Source organism: Panthera onca, chromosome B3 (genome assembly GCF_046562875.1).
Source record: "Panthera onca isolate mPanOnc1 chromosome B3, mPanOnc1 haplotype 2, whole genome shotgun sequence".
Classification (NCBI taxonomy): domain Eukaryota; kingdom Metazoa; phylum Chordata; class Mammalia; order Carnivora; family Felidae; genus Panthera; species Panthera onca.
The window spans coordinates 34,423,429-34,439,984 of record NC_138344.1 but is presented as its reverse complement, the minus strand read 5'-3'; the positions used below and the strand labels follow the sequence as shown (position 1 = coordinate 34,439,984).

At 47.1% G+C, this 16,556-nt stretch overlaps 1 protein-coding gene across 4 annotated transcripts in view; it reads left to right on the top strand.

Annotated features, from left to right (window-relative positions):
* Positions 1–16,556, top strand: part of THSD4 (thrombospondin type 1 domain containing 4) — a 571,917-nt gene that overhangs the window by 84,205 nt on the left and 471,156 nt on the right. The window lies entirely within an intron of this gene.

Below are 16,556 nucleotides of genomic sequence, written 5' to 3'. Positions count from 1 at the left end.
CCGCCCCACTCTGTGCTTCAGAATCCTCTTCAAAGGGAAGCTAATTCTGAGCAGGCCCTTAGGCATCAACCTTAGGGAGGCCCTGTGGAGGGGTGAGGCAAGGCGGGCAAGGGTGGGGGGAGACCTCCGGTCCGGTGCAGGGGGGGAAAGGGAGATCCCTGGCCGCAGGCTGTGAGGATGTGAGCAGAGGACGCAAGACGAGGGGACTTCCAACCGGGGAGTCGATGAGGAAATTTCAAGCCCTTGCACAAAGTGAATGTCGGGTGTCATACGTGCTCCCAAACTGTTGACTTCAGGATTGTGTGCACTTTTTCTGGAAAGTTTCTGCACAGAATTTTGGGTGAGCACCCTGCTTTGAGGATATCTCTGATGGAGGACCGAGACATTTTTTTTAGAGTCTTAATAAAATATGAATTCTAGAAGTTGCAGGGCAGCATCGAAATAGTTGTATAGCCCCAAAACGCCTCTCATGGTTCTTCATGCCCAGCATGAATATGCCAAATTAGGCGGTGCCCTTGGGCAAGGTAGGAACACAGCAGCTGAGAAGAGCTTGTCAGTGAATTAATCCACTGATACTTACAGATTACCCCGTGGTCATTCGAAAGTATTTGTTCAGTGCTTCTAGGTCCATGATAGATTCTTGGGAGTTTTTAAATACACAACAACAAACAAGCAAACATTTACAGGAGGAACAGGAAGTCATCAAGCCAAATTAGTGTCCATCTGGGGAAAGGCATGCGCTACCAGGGGGGGCTGCCCAGCCCCTCTTGTCACTGGGGGTTCAGACATCAGCACTGATGACCACCCTTGCCCACTGCGGCTAGATGCTTCCTGAGCATCCTTCTCAGCCACATGTAGTAGTCTGTCACTGTCACTGCCGTGCAACCTGGAGGTGTGGAGGAGACGCAGCCCATCCGCCCTTCCCAGCCGCATGCTCTTGACACGGTCGGTAGGAGTTCAGAGAGGACCATTTCACAGGGAAGGTGCTTCAGCCGAATTCTGAAGGATAAACCACATTTGGCTAGATGGAAGGAAGAAGGGACGATCTGTGAGTTCTGAGGGCTGGCACGGCCTGTCAGTGGGAGAGGAAAGAGAGGTCAGCTGGGAGGATGCTTCCTCCCTTTTATCGATCACAACCCCGTCATAAGCGTAGCTCTCTATTCCCTTAACCTGAAATGCTGGTGGCCAACGCCCTTTAGAATTCAGAACTTCTCAGATTTTCAAAAGGTAATTCAGGGCATATTTCGAAGATTAATGGCGTTCCTTCTGCGATAGGGGGAGGCATCCCATAATCAACTGCATTATTATTTCTGCACGAAACATTTCAAAGTTCATGTTAAGGAGGATAAAAAAGATCGTAATAGTCCTACGTCCATTAAGGTCAGGTGTGCCGCCCGGTGAACTTTGACACCAACCCAGTTCTAAAACGTAAAGAGAAAAGGAAAGACCAAAACTCCTGGTTTGAGAAGTGCAGACGTATAATAGCTAAAGTTCATTGAATGCCTGTTCTATACCAGGCACTGTTCTTGCCACTTTACACGGACAACTCTGTGAAATAGTGCCAATCCCATCCTCATGTCCGAGGTGAGGAAAAGGAGGCCCAGAGAAGCAGAGTAACTTGTCCAAAGCAACACAGCCAGTCTATAAAGACTTGGGATTCAAACCCAGGCAGTCGTGGCTCTAAGGACCTGATTAAAGAGCCTTTATACATGAAGAATCTGAGGCTCTAAGAGGTGAAAGGACTACCCAGGGCCCCAGAGCCGTGGAAAAGCTAAGATGTGAAGGTGCTGCTGGGTCCCGGATTCCTGGAGTACTCAGGGACTCCTCTTACAGCCTCTGTGGTTGGGAGCCCAGAAGAGCTGCCCAGGGAACAGGCTCTAGTTGGCCGCAGGCCCGCACTGCAGGCATTCTGGCCCATGCGTTTTGGCAGCAGGAAATTTTTTTTCTCCCGACTTATTGACAAGGGGCCAGTTACTGTTTACTATGAAGTTCCTACGAGTTTTTATCATGCTTTTGTAATTTGACAGTTTCAGATGAAACAATCCAAATATTAGCCTGGGAGGCCTGCGCCACCGACAAACCTCACGCTCTTCCCGGCTGACGGAAATCACATTTGCTTATGTTTATCAGTCATTAGGAGCTTGCATGGTACATGTGACCCCAGAAGAAATGTCCGCGTGTTCTCTGGATGGCTGTCTTGCCAGACTCTCTGTTTCAGGTTTGAGGTTTGAGGCAAAGGCTCTTAGGGCTTAGATGTTTCCGAAACTGTTAGGTTGTTATGCTAGGCACCTGAAAACTTAATTGGAGCCAGATAACACACGAAACAGAACTATTCAACCTTCCAACAAATATTTAAGTATTTACCATGTTGTGAGGCCCTGGGACAGACACAAAGGTGATTAAAAGCCAGGTTGGGGCTGAAGGCTCATACTGACAGGCTAGAGCAGCTGTTTGCAAACTTACTTTTTTTTTTTTTTTTTTTTTCTTTCAGCATAAGAATCCTGTCTACAAAATCAGTGTTAGGCTGAGGCTCAGTTTGTCACACAGGGCATCCCAATGGGCCAGTGACTTTCAACCTTGGCTGACCATGAGAATCTTGCAACCACCTTTCTGAAATCTCAACACCCTGATCACATCCCAAACCAACGTCTGAATCTCTAGGGGTTGTGAGCACACATCGATATAATTGCTGTCCGGCCGAGGGTGGGAACCATTGGTTTGGAAGTACCTCTGTGGGACCTTAGAGTTCTATGGAAGAGAATTTGGGAATTGAATATCGTCTAGCAGAATTTTGCAGGCGGGTGAGCACATATCAGAACCAAATGCAGTGGGTGGGGAAGCTTGTTCAAAGGGGGGCTGCCCAGTCCTCACGATCTCCCCTCCCTAATGGCAATTCTGTTTTGTAGGTTTGGGGTATGACCCTAAGTAGCTTCAGATTAGGAGATTCTGATGTACCCCAGACTTTGAGAACCACTAATCTAGAAGCTTAGAAAAGACATGGATGTAAATGTCTTCCATACAAGGTACTGTGATAAAATAATGATAGTAAAGCCATTTTGGGCCATGGCTTATGTGCAGGCACCATATCGAATGCATTATGACATTTAGAGTTTATACAACCCTATGAGGCAGATGGATATATTCACATTTTACAGATGAGGAAACTGAGGCTCGGAGGAGTGGAGTGATTTGCTCAAAATCACCTGCTTCAGAAGCAACAGAACCCGAATTCTAAGTGGGTCTGTTGGAGTCTGGCACTCAAGTTCTTTTCACAGAAATAGGTATTTGTGAAATAGGTGGGTTTTTTTCTCCATTCATATATGTTTTTATATCTTATTATTTTGTTAATGTTTCAAGGTTTCGTTTCAATTCTAGTTTGTTAGCATGTAGTGTAATATTGGTTTTGGGAGTAGAATGTAGTGATTCATCAATTACATGTAACACCCAGTTTATTCTCTATGGTTAAGAGTCTCTTATGGTTTGCCTCCCTCTTTTTTTTCTTTCTCCTATGTTCATCTGTTTTGTTTCTCTCTCTCTTTTTTTTTTTTTTGAGAGAGAGAGCACGAGAGTGTGTGAGTGATGACATGAGCTGGGGAGGGGCGGAGGGAGAGAGAGAGAAAACCTCTGCACCTTGTGCAGAGCCTGTCTTGGGGCTTGATATCACAACCATGAGATCATGACCTGAGCTGAAATCAAGAGTCAAATGCTTAACTGACTGAGCCACCCAGGCGCCTCATCTCTTTTGTTTGTTAAATTCCACATATGAATGAAATCATATGATATATGTCTTTCTCTGACTGACTTATTTTACTTCGCATAATATACTTTATTTCCATCCACATCATTGCAAATGGTCAGATTTCATTCTTTTTGATGGCTGAGTAGTATTCCACTGTGTATATATGCCACATGTTCTTTATCCATTCATCAGTCAGTGGACATTTGGACTCTTTCCGTAGTTTGGTTCTTGTTGATAGTGCTGCTATAAACATTGGGGTGCATGTGCCCCTTTGAATCAGTATTTTTGTACCATTTGGGTAAACACCGAGTGGTGTGATTCCTGGGTCTTAGGATAGTTCTATTTTTAACTTTTTGGGGAACCTCTATACTGTTGTCTAGAGTGGCTGCACCAGTTTAAATTCTCGCCCACAGTGTAAGAGGGTTCCCTTCCTCCACTTCCTTAACCAACATCTGTTGTTTCCTGTGTTGTTCATTTTAGCCCTGTGACAGGTGTGAGTTGATATCTCATTGTAGGTTTGATTTATATTTCCCTGATGATGAGTGATGTTGAGCATCTTTTTATGTGCCTGTTGGCCAGCTGGATGTCTTCTTTGGAAAAGTGTCCATGCATGTCTTCTGTTCATTTCTTAACTGGATTATTTATTTTTTGGGTGTCGAGTTTAATGAGTTCTTTATAGATGCTGGATACTAACCCTTTATCAGACGTGTCATTTGCAGGTATCTTTTCCCATTCCATAGGCTGACTTTTAGTTTTGTTGGTTGTTTCCTTTGCTGTGCAAAAGCTTTTAATCTTGATGAGGTCCCAATAGTTCATTTTTTGCTTTTGTTTCCATTGCCTCCAGAGATGTGCCTAGTAAGAAGTTGCAACAGCTGAGGTCAAAAAGGTTGCTGTCTATGTTTTCCTCTAGGATTTTGATGGTTTCAGGTCTCACTTGGAGGCCTTTCCTCCATTTTGAATTTATTTTTGCGTATGGTGTAAGAGAGTGGTCCATTCCCATTCTTCTGCATGTTGCTTATCCAGTTTTCCCAACACCATTTGTTGAAGAGACTGTCTTTTTTCCACTGGATATTCTTTCCTGCTTTGTCAGAGATTAGTTGACCATATAGTTATAGTTCAATTTCTGGGTTTTCTATTCTGTTTTATTGATTTTTGTCTGCTTTTGTGCCAGTACCATACTGTCTTGATGACTACAGCTTTGTAATATAACTTGAAGTGTGGAATTGTGATGCCTCCAGCTTTGCTTTTCTTTTTCAAGATTGCTTTGGCTATTCAGGGTCTTTTGTGGTTCCATACAAATTTTAGGACTGTTTGTTCTAGCTCTGTTAAAAATGCTGGTGGTATTCTGATAGGGATTGGATAGAATGTGTAGATTGTTTTGGGTAATGTAGACATTTTAACAATATTTGTTCTCCCTACCCAGGAGCGTGGAATCTTTTTCCATTTTTTGGTGTCTTCTTCAATTTCTGTCATAAGCTTTCTATAGTTTTCAGTGTATAGATTTTTCACCTCTTCGGGTAGGTTTATTCCTAGATATCTTACAGTTTTTGGTGCCTTTGTATATGAGACCAATTACTTGATTTCTCTTTCTGCTGCTTCATTATTGGTGTATAGAAATGTAACAGATTTCTGTACGTTGATTTTGTATCCTGTGACTTTGCTGAATTCATGTATCAGCTCTAGCAATTTTTTGCTGGAGTCTTTTGGGTTTTCTACATTGAGTACCATTTCATCTGCAAATACTGAAAGTTTGACTTCTTCCTCACCAATTCGGATGCCTTTTATTTCTTTTTGTTGTTTTATTCCTGAGGCTAGGGCTTCCAGTACTTTGTTAAATAACAGTGGTGAGAGTGGACGACATCCCTGTCTTGTATTTCACCACGGAGGAAAAGCTCTCCGTTTTTCCCCATTGAGGATGCTATTAGCTGTGGATTTTTCATATATGGCCTTTATTATGTTGGGATATGTTCTCTCTGACCCTACTTTGTTGAGGAGGGCTTTTGTCATGAATAGATGCTGTGCTTTGTTAAATGCTTTTTCTGCATCTATTGAGAGGATCATATGGTTCTTATCCTTTCTTTTATTAATGCGGCATACCATATTGATTGATCTGCGATTATGGAACCACCCTTGCAGCCCAGGAATAAATGTTACTTGACCTTGGTGAATAATTCTTTCAATGCACTGTTGGATTCAATTTGCTTGTATCTTGGTGAGAATTTTTGGATCCACGTTCCTCGGGGATATTGGCCTGTAATTCTCCGTTTTAGTGGAATATTTGTCTGGTTTTGGAATCGAGGTAGTGCTGGCCTTATAGAATGAATCTGGAGGTTTTCCTTCCATGAAATGGGTATTTTGAAATCGAAGCTGCTCCCTCTCACGGCAGGTGTGGTCAGAGAAGCTGCCTACAGGTTGGATGGTTTGAGTCATGTCTTGAAAAGTGGATGGGATATGGGAGTCACGGCTTAAAATGAAGTGTGTCTCAACCTTGCAGGGTTCAACTCTCCTCTTGCAATCAGGGGAATCTTCTCTGCGGCTAGTCCTAGGCGCCAAGGGGAGTTCAAAACATTAGAAACCACAGCCCTGTCCTTGGGTGCCCGACACCGTGTGGTGGTGGATGGGTGGCAAACCCACAAGACACTACACGTGCTGGAAGGCCGTAGAGATAGGACTAGAGTTCAGAAGATGGGACGCCCTTCCGGGATGGAGCAGTCAGGGCGGACCACACAGAACAGGTAGGGTTTGAACCCAAGCTTGAAAAACAAATAAAAGGTACTTAGCTGAAATACATTTGGGAACCTCTTGAGCCTACTTGCTTGCATATCGCACCTTTGTCTCATTACAGCATACACATACATACTGCAAATCACACTCTAAAAAGCCTTGGAAACCACGGCAGTATTTATTGGAGGCTTCCCGAGGATCTGAGCTTAGGACAGTTACTTAACTTTTCGGAAGCCCCAGGGCTTCATCTTTCAAACGAGAGGATAATAATCCATAGCACAGGGGATTGTTGAGTGGTTAAATGAAATAATAGGGTCATATTTCCTGGCCTATAGTAGGTGCTCAAGAAAACGTAGTGCTACCTCCCTTTAGGGCTTTAAAGGCTGAGTGTTCATGTGTGAGAGTTCCAGGTAGACGTTTGGTTCTGCAGGAAGGCTCTGATGGTGAACTGGGGTCACACAGGAAAACAGGGAGCCAGGCACTGAGGTCTAGTCCAGGAGGGCGGGCCTCCGGGCAGTGCAGCCTGGTTGCAGCCGGGATCCCGGGACCTGGGCACACCTCCTTCTGCCCTGTCTTGGTGCGACCTGTGGGAAAGCCCTCCACAAAGGGTGGCCTTCTCCTGGGATTCAGTCCGAGCACCGGCACCTTGTGGAGGAGGGGAATTGAGGCTGCAGGTCTTGGCCAACAGGTTCCATGATGGTACTCACCAAGTCTCCCCTCTCTCCATGCCCAAGTCTGTGTCCTGGTGATAGCTAAAGGGGGAGGGGTGGGGAGAGGAGGGTGCTAAGTGAGCCCGGCCATCAGTGCCACAGTGCCGCCGCTCGCCTGCGAAATTGAAGGCGCTCCTCAGTAGAAGCCGCCCCCCTTGATTTCTGGAAAGGGGCACCCACAGGCTGGAGGGAACTGGAAGGAGCCCTGTTACTGTAGGATTTTCCCTTTTATAACACATAAACCAACTGGCTTTCTTCTCATTCCCGACATGTCTGGTGATGATGAAACCCAGAGAGAGTCCCGCTGCCAGAGTTCAAGTGCATAACCTAGTAGAAACCTGTGGTGAATGTCTATTGGCCCATTTAACTCAGCTTCCACAAAGACAGGATATGAGAATAGACCCCACTCCTCTTTGACGTCGAGTAACTTTCACTGCTCTGGTGGCCAAAGAGCCTGCTAACAAGGAGGCCTTCCTTCCCGGTGGTCTTCCACATGCTTGCCTACATTAGCCAGTTTTCCTGATCATTGCGTGTGTGGACCAGCTGGAATCTGGGGAATGGGATGTTTGATGGCTTTAATCCAGAGATTTTTCAAGATAGGGAGTGCTCCTCCCCTCCCCCAGTACGTGTTGCCAAGTTGAGAACTTCCAGCTCCTGGAGACAGTTGTGAGAGCCTGGGACGTTGGAAGTCACAACCTTGAAAATCATGGCCGCTGTTTCCATTGGGCATGTGGCACTAGGTGTGTCATAGCCCTCAGGTGTCAGAAAGGTTGGGGAGGGTGGGCTTCCCAGAAGTTCTTCGGGGAAGTGGAGCTAGTTTCCCGTCAGCAGGTAGCCTGGCTGGACCGAGAGGCCTTTGCCCGGACTGCGCAGACCCACATCTCAGGAGCAGCTTGTGGCCAGTACTCAGTTGCTGCTTTTTGTTTTTGTCGCGTTGTTTCAGACGTTGGTCTTCAGTCTCAGTAGATATCTGACTGCAGTCTCCTCACCAGTCCTTCAGGTGCCAGGTGGGGGGTGGGGGGTGGGAGCTAGCACATCCGGAGAGGCTGCAGACTGCCTGATAGTGAAGAGGTCAGCTCTGGAGTTGTCAGGTCTGGTCTCTGTGCCCAACCCTGCCCCTTCCTAGATGTGTGTCCTGCCACATTGCTTAGCTTTGCCCCCAAGGGGATGATCCCACCCCTGCTCCACTGGGCTGCCGCGAATTGGACGATTCATACAAAGTGCTTGGCATAGTGTGGGGTCACCTGCCAGCAGGCAGGTGACGTGGCAGAGTCACTTCCACATGCCAGGCACGCTGGCAGACATTTTCCATCACACCTTCGTCACAGGCTCGTGTGGTAGACCGCTATCGTTCCCGGTTAGCGATGACAGACTCGAGGGTCAGAGAGAACATGCGTAGATCAAGGTCACACAGAAGGAAAAGCGAGAGAGTCAGGGTTTAAACCCATCTGTGCTGCGTCCTGCTCCTGTCACACTCGGACTGTTAGAAAGCCTGCTTCAAAATTAAAGGGAACACTCATTGTTTAAGCTAACTTTTACAAACGAATGTCTCTCTGAGATGAGGGACATTTGTCTCCGATATTCGCTTCAAAGATTTTAGCATAGTACGGGCGCCTGGGTGGCTCAGTCGGTTGAGCATCCGACGTCGGCTCAGGTTGTGATCTCACAGTTTGTGAGTTCGAGCCCCGCGTCAGGCTCTGTGCTGACAGCTCGGAGCCTGGAGCCTGCTTCAGATTCTGTGTCTCCCGCTCTCTCTGCCCCTCCCCTGCTCATGCTCTGTCTCTGTCTCTTTCAAAAATAAATAAACATTAAAAAAACAGTCTACAAAGTTTTTAGCGTAATAAATATATATATACACACACACATACACATGTATATACATACACACGCACACACACACACACACATACATGTATGCACACACACACTGTAAGTGTCTCCACCGTGAGCTCCAAAGTCTATGTGGGCAGCCCAGGGGAAACACCAACTGGGGACAGTCAGCAGCTGGCTAGGCAAAACCTTAACATAAAGTTATCTGCTTTTGTTTATTTATTTATTTATTTATTTATTATTTATGTAACGTTTTGTTTATTTTTGAGAGCACGAGCGGGAGCAGGGGAGGGACAGAGAGAGAGAGAGGGGGACAGAAGATCTGAAGCCGGCTCTGTGCTGATAGCAGCGAGCCTGACGCAGGGCTCGAACTCACGAATTGTGAGATCGTGACCTGAGCCGAAGTCAGACACTGAGGCACCCAGGGGGCCCCAAGGTATTTGCTTTTAAAGGCTGCCTCTGGAAATCGCAGGGCTTCATTAGTAGAGATGACCTAGCAATTACCTTTTCGTGTTTTGCTTTCATTTTAATTGCATCAACGTTCTTTGTGTATCGGCTGTGAAGCAGGCAGTGTGCTAGACACAAAAAGGACTGACAGGTGAAGGAGGCGTGGTCTTTGAGGACTCCGTGTTTCCTGAGGAAGTAGCCCCCGGCTGACCACCATGATGGAGCTGCACCTGTCGGGGAGCAGAGGGTATGGGAGCACAGGGGGGCAGCTCATTCTTGGGGAATCAAGGGAACTTCGTGGGGAAAGGTACTTCCTTAAAGGAGGGGTTTGCATTTCTCGGGTGGGAAAGAGCTAGAGAGTACTTTATGGATGGGCTGTGGCAGGGGTTTGGTGACACAAGAGGAATGAGAAAGTCTCCTTGTTCTCCAGGGGCTCATGCTGGTGGGGGAGGGGAGAAAGACAAGCAAACAGCCATTTACAAGCCCAGGGCTCTCTTAAGGGGGATGCCCAGGGCATGGAGAGAAAGGAAAGGGAAAGAGAGAGAAGGGAGGGAGGGAGGGAGCCAGGGAAGGCTTCACAGAGGAAGTGATGACTGAGCTGAAGTAGGAAGAAGGATTTTAGCAGAGCTCAAGAGCGAGAAGGGCGTTCCTCCAAAAAGCAAACTGTAGGGGCGGAGACCTGGAGGCTTGCGTGAGCTTGTCAGGTTCTGGAAGTCGTCAACAGTCTGATGGGGCTGGAGCACAGGCTGTGGATGAGGGAATGTCCACAGGCTCCTTTCCAGGGAGGGACTATCAATCAAGTAGTCCTAAAGGGATTGCACTAGAATTTCTTTGAGAAAGACAGTTCCTGTTCATACAGATGACCAACCCTTTTCCATTTAAAAGCGTGACGATACTTCCCGTGTATAGTCACTCTGAATCTCTCCTTAATGCCTTTGTCATTTTCAAATGGCTATGCCACCCCCTATCTCATGTACATAAATCCCTAGAAGCCAGGGTTACTGGTCAGGAGCTAAGGCTTGCTTCTCTAGTTTTGCGATAGTTGCATTCTCTTCCTATTGATGCGGTAACACTTAACCGTAAAATCAGTGGTTTAAAACAGCACAGATTTATTCTCCAACAGAATAAATCTTCGGAAGCCAAAAGTCTAACATCAAGGTATCAACAGGGCTGGGTTCCTTCTGAGGGCTTCAAGGGAGGATTTGTTTCCTTCCCTTTCTGGCTTCTAGAGTCTTCCTGCCTTCCTCGGCTGGTGGGCCTTTCTGGCCATCAGTGCACCCCTCGCCAGCTTCTGTAACTGGCATCCTCCTCTCCTGCTTGGAAAGACCCTTGTGATTACACCGCACACACTCAGGTAATCCAGGATTATCTCCTCATTGTGACATCCTTAATCACATCTGCAAAGTACCTTTGCCACACGAGGTAACATTCACAGGTTCTGGCAGCTAGGACGTGGGCATCTTGGGGGGTGGTGGGAGCATTATCCAGCCTACCGTAATGTACTTGCCTTTTGGGCATCTCAAAAATACCCTAGCGATGGGACGGTTTCCGTGCTAGCAGGACTGCTGGCCACTGCACCACATTGTGTCTGGTAATTTCCATGGGAGATTCAGCTATGCTGTTTCCCAGAAGAAAAAGAAGAGGAGAAACGAGGCTTTCCCCAACCCTCCCTTAAGTGTTCTTCTTTGGACATTCAGTATTAATCGAGGACAGTGACAGCAATAAAGTTGAAGGTAATAGTTGCCCGAGGCAGCTGGTGTTGAATAAAGAGCTCTGTTTTCCAAATCCAGAGTCTAGGGTCCAGTTCCCAGTTCTTATGAATGCTTTCATCTTCAGGCCAGTCACCTCCTCAGCCTTACTTTGCGTGTCTGTGCCGTAAAGGGGCCCTATTCCATCCGTTAAGGTCTCTCGTTCAATATTGGCACATTACGGAGGTTCATCTAGGGTGATGGAAAGAGAAGAAGGCGGCTGGAAGACACAGTCCTCAACCATGTTCCCAAACACGCTCAGGAATGTGATGGTTTTTCTTCTCTCTAGATACACCAACATCGTTACCCTCATAGCAGGGGTTTTTCGTAAAAGTGCCATCCACATGTCTGACCTCCTCTTGGTGGTCTCCCCCTGGGGGTCGGCCCTTTTCTATTGGAAGCATTCACATTTCTTACCTCGGAGGGAGAAAGCCCCAGGCTGGGAGTCATTATATCCCACTTCCTGTCTGCTCCATCATCTGCTAACTGGATGACCTTCCGGAATCACTTAATCTAATCTATTAAATGTGGATAATTGTATGTCCCTTGTCTACCACCTAGGCCCATTGAGAGGGCCAAAGAGGTAACAGCTGTACAAGTACTTTGAAAAACGTAAGCTATGTTCTAAAACAACATGGCTTGTTTTATTGTCATTGTCATTTTATTGTCGGGCATCTATTACTTAAAGTTTTATTATCGTCACTGTCCTTGATTAATACCGAATGTCCAAAGAAGAACACTTAAGGGAGGGGTGGGGAAAGCGTGGTTTTTCCTCTTGTGTTTTTCTGGGAAACAGTATAATCTTTGGGTTTTAGAGCCTTCTGTCTCTTTCTGTAATTTCTTGTATGTGTGTGCACATGTATGCATGTGTGTTTGTATGTATGTGTTTGCATGTGTGTGTGTGTGTGTGTGTGTGTGTGTGTGTGTGTGTGTGTTTGCTTGGAAGGTCCATTCATTTAGAAACAGGACAGACAGGATCAGGCCTAGATCACAGGCTTTACCTACCCTTTTCTGCCTTCCTGGGGAACTATCCCTGACTGTGGGTAGGAATCGTTTGTTTTTTCAGCTCCTCCTTTTGTACTCACTTTCTTGGAGGTGATTTGCATCTCATCATTAATAACTCTGGAGCAATATGTTATTTCTGTCCTGAGGGCCCCTGGAGCCGAGTGGACCCCTTCGTGATGCTGGATGGGCAAACTTGCTATTATTAATTAAACTTCAGGAAGCCACATGCCATTCTCCTGACCCTCCATCGCTACCTAGGGAGTCTTGTTACATACAGGGAGGCAGAAACCACAAGGCAGGGAGAAGGGAAATCTTTGGCCTTGTCTGCATTTCTCCTTGGAAAACCTCCCCCGTGATCTTGGGCAGTTAGCAGAGCAAAGCAGGTACATCTGTTTGAAATGCACACTCTGCATTTTTGGCATTTTTTTTTTTTCCTCCTGCAGGGAAATTTTGTTTCTTTACCTTCCGAAGCAGGATTTCCACTTAGTTCTTGAATTGTTTGACAAGAGGTTACCCGTTGATGCTAACCAGATAAATGGTGTTTTAATACGCTTTGGTTTCTAAATCAGAAACCTTGGCCCTTTTCAGTGAGAGAGCTTTGTAGCAGAGCTGGGCCCACTGGTATGTATGTTTCTGCCTGTAGGTTAGGAAAGATTGGAGCCAGATTTTAAGCTTGAGTTACTCTGATCTCAGACAAGGCTCCAAAGAGCCCTTGTTCATTTCTTGTGGCATTTCATTAAGTGTCAGAAGTATTTCATTAGTTATCAGAACAGAGATCACATTTGCCATAAGAATGCTGCATTGAACTTCCTCCAAGTCATTCATAACTCCAGGTTCCAGAAGAAAGATATGATGGGCTACGGAAAAAATCTGACTACAATATGTGTGTCCCAGAAAGGGGATCTCAACTTTGCATATGGGACCCCTAGGGCTTCTCCTTGGATGCATGCCTGGTGGCAACTTGAGATGCCTTCGTGTGAGGACCGGATGGGGGACACATTCTGGATGCATGGGTTACTGTCGTCTCCTTCTCGGATCCTCCTTGCACATTGCTGATTCAGCTGTTGTGACGATAACCGTCTTATGGCACCTACTATGTGCCACGTCATTTACATGTGTGATTCGAGCCTCAGCCAGCCCCATTTTACACTTAAGGGTCCCAGGCTGAGGTAGAGAAGTCTGTGGCATCATGCTCCTGAAAGGGGCAGAGTGGGATCTGAATGCAGGCTTGCCTGACCTCTGTGTCCCCAGTCTTTTCACTGCCACTCCAAGCCCATAATGTGTACCCGGGTGATTCACGTGTACGTGAGAGGGTCTAGGGCACAAGTACTGTCTGTGGCCTCTCTGTTGGTCCTCGTGGCGAAGCGCTAACAGCTCCTTGCGGGCTTTTGGTTCCCCTCTGTTAGCAGTAACAAGAACAGTCACAAGCAATGTTTACTGAAGGTTCCCAGTGTGTCATAGGCTGAATAATGGCCCTCCCAAAGATACCAGGTCCTAATTCCTGGAGCCTGCAAATGCCAACTTCTTTGGAAAAAGGGACTTTGCGGGTGTGATTAAGTTAAGGATCTTGCGATGAGGAGCTCAGGCTGGATTGTACAGGAGGGCCCCAAATGCGACCCAGAGTGTCCCTCTCAGACATTGGCAGGGGAAGATTTGATGCCAGGAGAAGGTGATGTGAAGACAGAGAGAGGTTTGAGGATTCTGTTCTGGAAGATTGGAGTGTTGGGGCCACTAGCCAAGGAATGCCCAGCCGCCAGAAGCTGGAAGAGGCGAAGAAACAGATTCCTTCTCCCCTAAAGCCTCCTGAGGGAGCACACAGCCCTGCCGACTTCCCATTGATGCTGATTTCGGACTTGTGGCCTTCAGAAGTAGGAGAGACTGAATTTCTGTTGTTTTAAGCCACCAGGTTTGTGGTAGTTTGTTATGGGAGCCCTGGGAAAACATGGTATATAAGGAAGGGCCTGATGCATAAAGTGGCCGTATGTTCCATTTTTTAAAAAGTTTTATTTATTTTTGAGAGAAAGAGAGACAGAGCACGAGCAGGAGAGAGGCAGACAGAGAGGGAGACACAGAATCTGAAACAGGCTCCAGGCTCCGAGCTGTCAGTACAGAGCCTGACATGGGGCTCGACCTCGTGAACTGCAAGATCATGACCTGAGCCGAAGTCGGAAGCTTAACTGACTGAGCCACCCAAGTGCCCCGACATAGTCCCTTTTTCATATGAGTAGAACTCTGTGCCTAGAGAGACGAAGGACGAGCCGTGGGTCCCAGAGCTAGTAGGCTGCAGAATAGTAGGGACTCCAAGGAGAGTCTGGCTCCTAGCCTGTTCTTCACCATTTTGTTATTCTCCCTTCCTGCCCTCACTCCTTTCTCACTCCAATGCCCCCTAGGTCAGGCCTGGGTCAAGATTAGGACCTTCCTTTTCCTCTTCACGGTTTGACTTTGGGACTTCGGGTGCACGATATTGTCTGTATTCCCTTGTCAATCTTTTCCATACAGAAACATTTAGTCCCCCGTGGGCCACGTGCACCCAGCAGCAGTGAGCTAAGATTTCCCTTTCCCTCAGTGATTGGAACGCAGGTCATTGGGGACTGGTGCTGAAAATGATTCCTTTCTGGATTTGGAGGGAAACAGTAATTTCTTCCCCCTGTTTTCCAGTAAATTCTCATTCCAAACAATCCATCCCTGTAATCCTTTGTGAATGGCGTTCGGTATTTATAAGCTGTGCTATATTGCAGCTGTTTGAGCTCCGTAAGAGCTTACCATTCATTCATTCAGTAACATTTGTTAATATTACAATAATATCCGTTCACGCAGACTCACAGCTCGGACAGGTTGTTTCATGTCTTGTAGACTCAGTTTCCTTGTGTGTACAATAACAGTAATGACCCACCGTGCCGTCTGCAGTGGTGGGTAAGTGGGATAACATACGTGAACCATTCGGCAGGTGTTCCGTAAATCATCGAGATCTGAATACTGAATTTATTTAAATACATGATGCTGAATGTCTTGGGGGTTGGAGTAAGACTCCAGAGAAAATCCCTCTTTCTTCCAGTTAACGGAGAGTGACAGGCCTACAGCCAAACACTCGCCCTCGTGCAAAGAAGAAAGTGATGCATCTTCACACGTGGTTATTGCGCTTGAAATAGCTCATATTTCTTTATCGTAAGAAAGGAAAAAAATGAAGTGGTGTAAGGTATGAGGGTACATAGAAAGTGGTTGTTAACAGCACTGGAAAGGCATCTAGACTAGGAGAGAAATGCCATTGCTTCCTTCATGGGCCTTTCACGTTAAAGAGGGTCAAGAAACGCAAGTGGCATTATGGTCACGATTGCTGTTACATTAATGAATTCAGCAGGACATAGAGCAAATCATTCTTCAGCCTGCTTCAACCTTCCAGGGGTCAGCCCCCGGGGCAGGGGGCACTGTTTGAGAGTCCCCAGGGGAGAGGGGTTAGGAGCTCACATTTGCTTAGCACCTGCCCGGGGCCAGGCACCGTGCCCCGCAGGTAATCTCATTTGGTTTCCCCTAAGCCCCTGTAGTCCTGGAGGACTGCTCCGGTTCGGATTACATCCCACGCCAGCAACTGGTTGGACTCCCAAGAGGACTCCTCTCAGTTAACGCTGGAAAAATGAATGCATTTACTGTTCTTTCACGCAAAGCCGGCTCCGTACCACTCAGCCCACACTTGGCTCTCCGCCTTTGCGGTGGCCCTCACATGGCAAGGTCGGAGGCTCTGTGTCCCTCACCTTCGGGAAGTGCGGCCACCGTGGTAACCACCGTTTTCGGGGTGCCGCTGTGGGCCGAGCCCTTTGCTAGTCACTTCAGCTTTCTTATTTCATTGAATCCACATGGCAGTCACGTAAGGTAGGCCCTCTTGTCCCCATTTTAGCGCTGGGGATGTGATGTGGAAGGACTTGCCCATGATTACACAGGGGGGCTGATCTGGCTTGTTGACGGAATACCTGGGCTTTCTACCATCCCATCTGAGCACTTTTGTCGTAGTCGGTTTCTTGCCCTCCTCACTCTTCACGGATGCCCTGCCTTACTGGGCAGGGCCGTCATCTTGGCTCCCAGCTCTCTAGTGTTAACTTAGCCTTAGCTGGACACGCCTTTCTGTTGGACCTCCGCTAGTGCATTTTTCGCTTTTATGTGAGTCCAAAAAGATTCCCGATCCTCTAGGCAGATTCTTCTCTCCACTGGGAGAACACACTGGATATCAAGCCCCAGATGTCCTTGTGCGGTGAATACTCTGCTCACCTGTAAGGGGTGTCCTGGGGCCACTGCACACCGTTGCTTTCCGTTGGTCTGATACTGGTTTGCTTGAACACCCACTCACTTGTCTTTATTCCA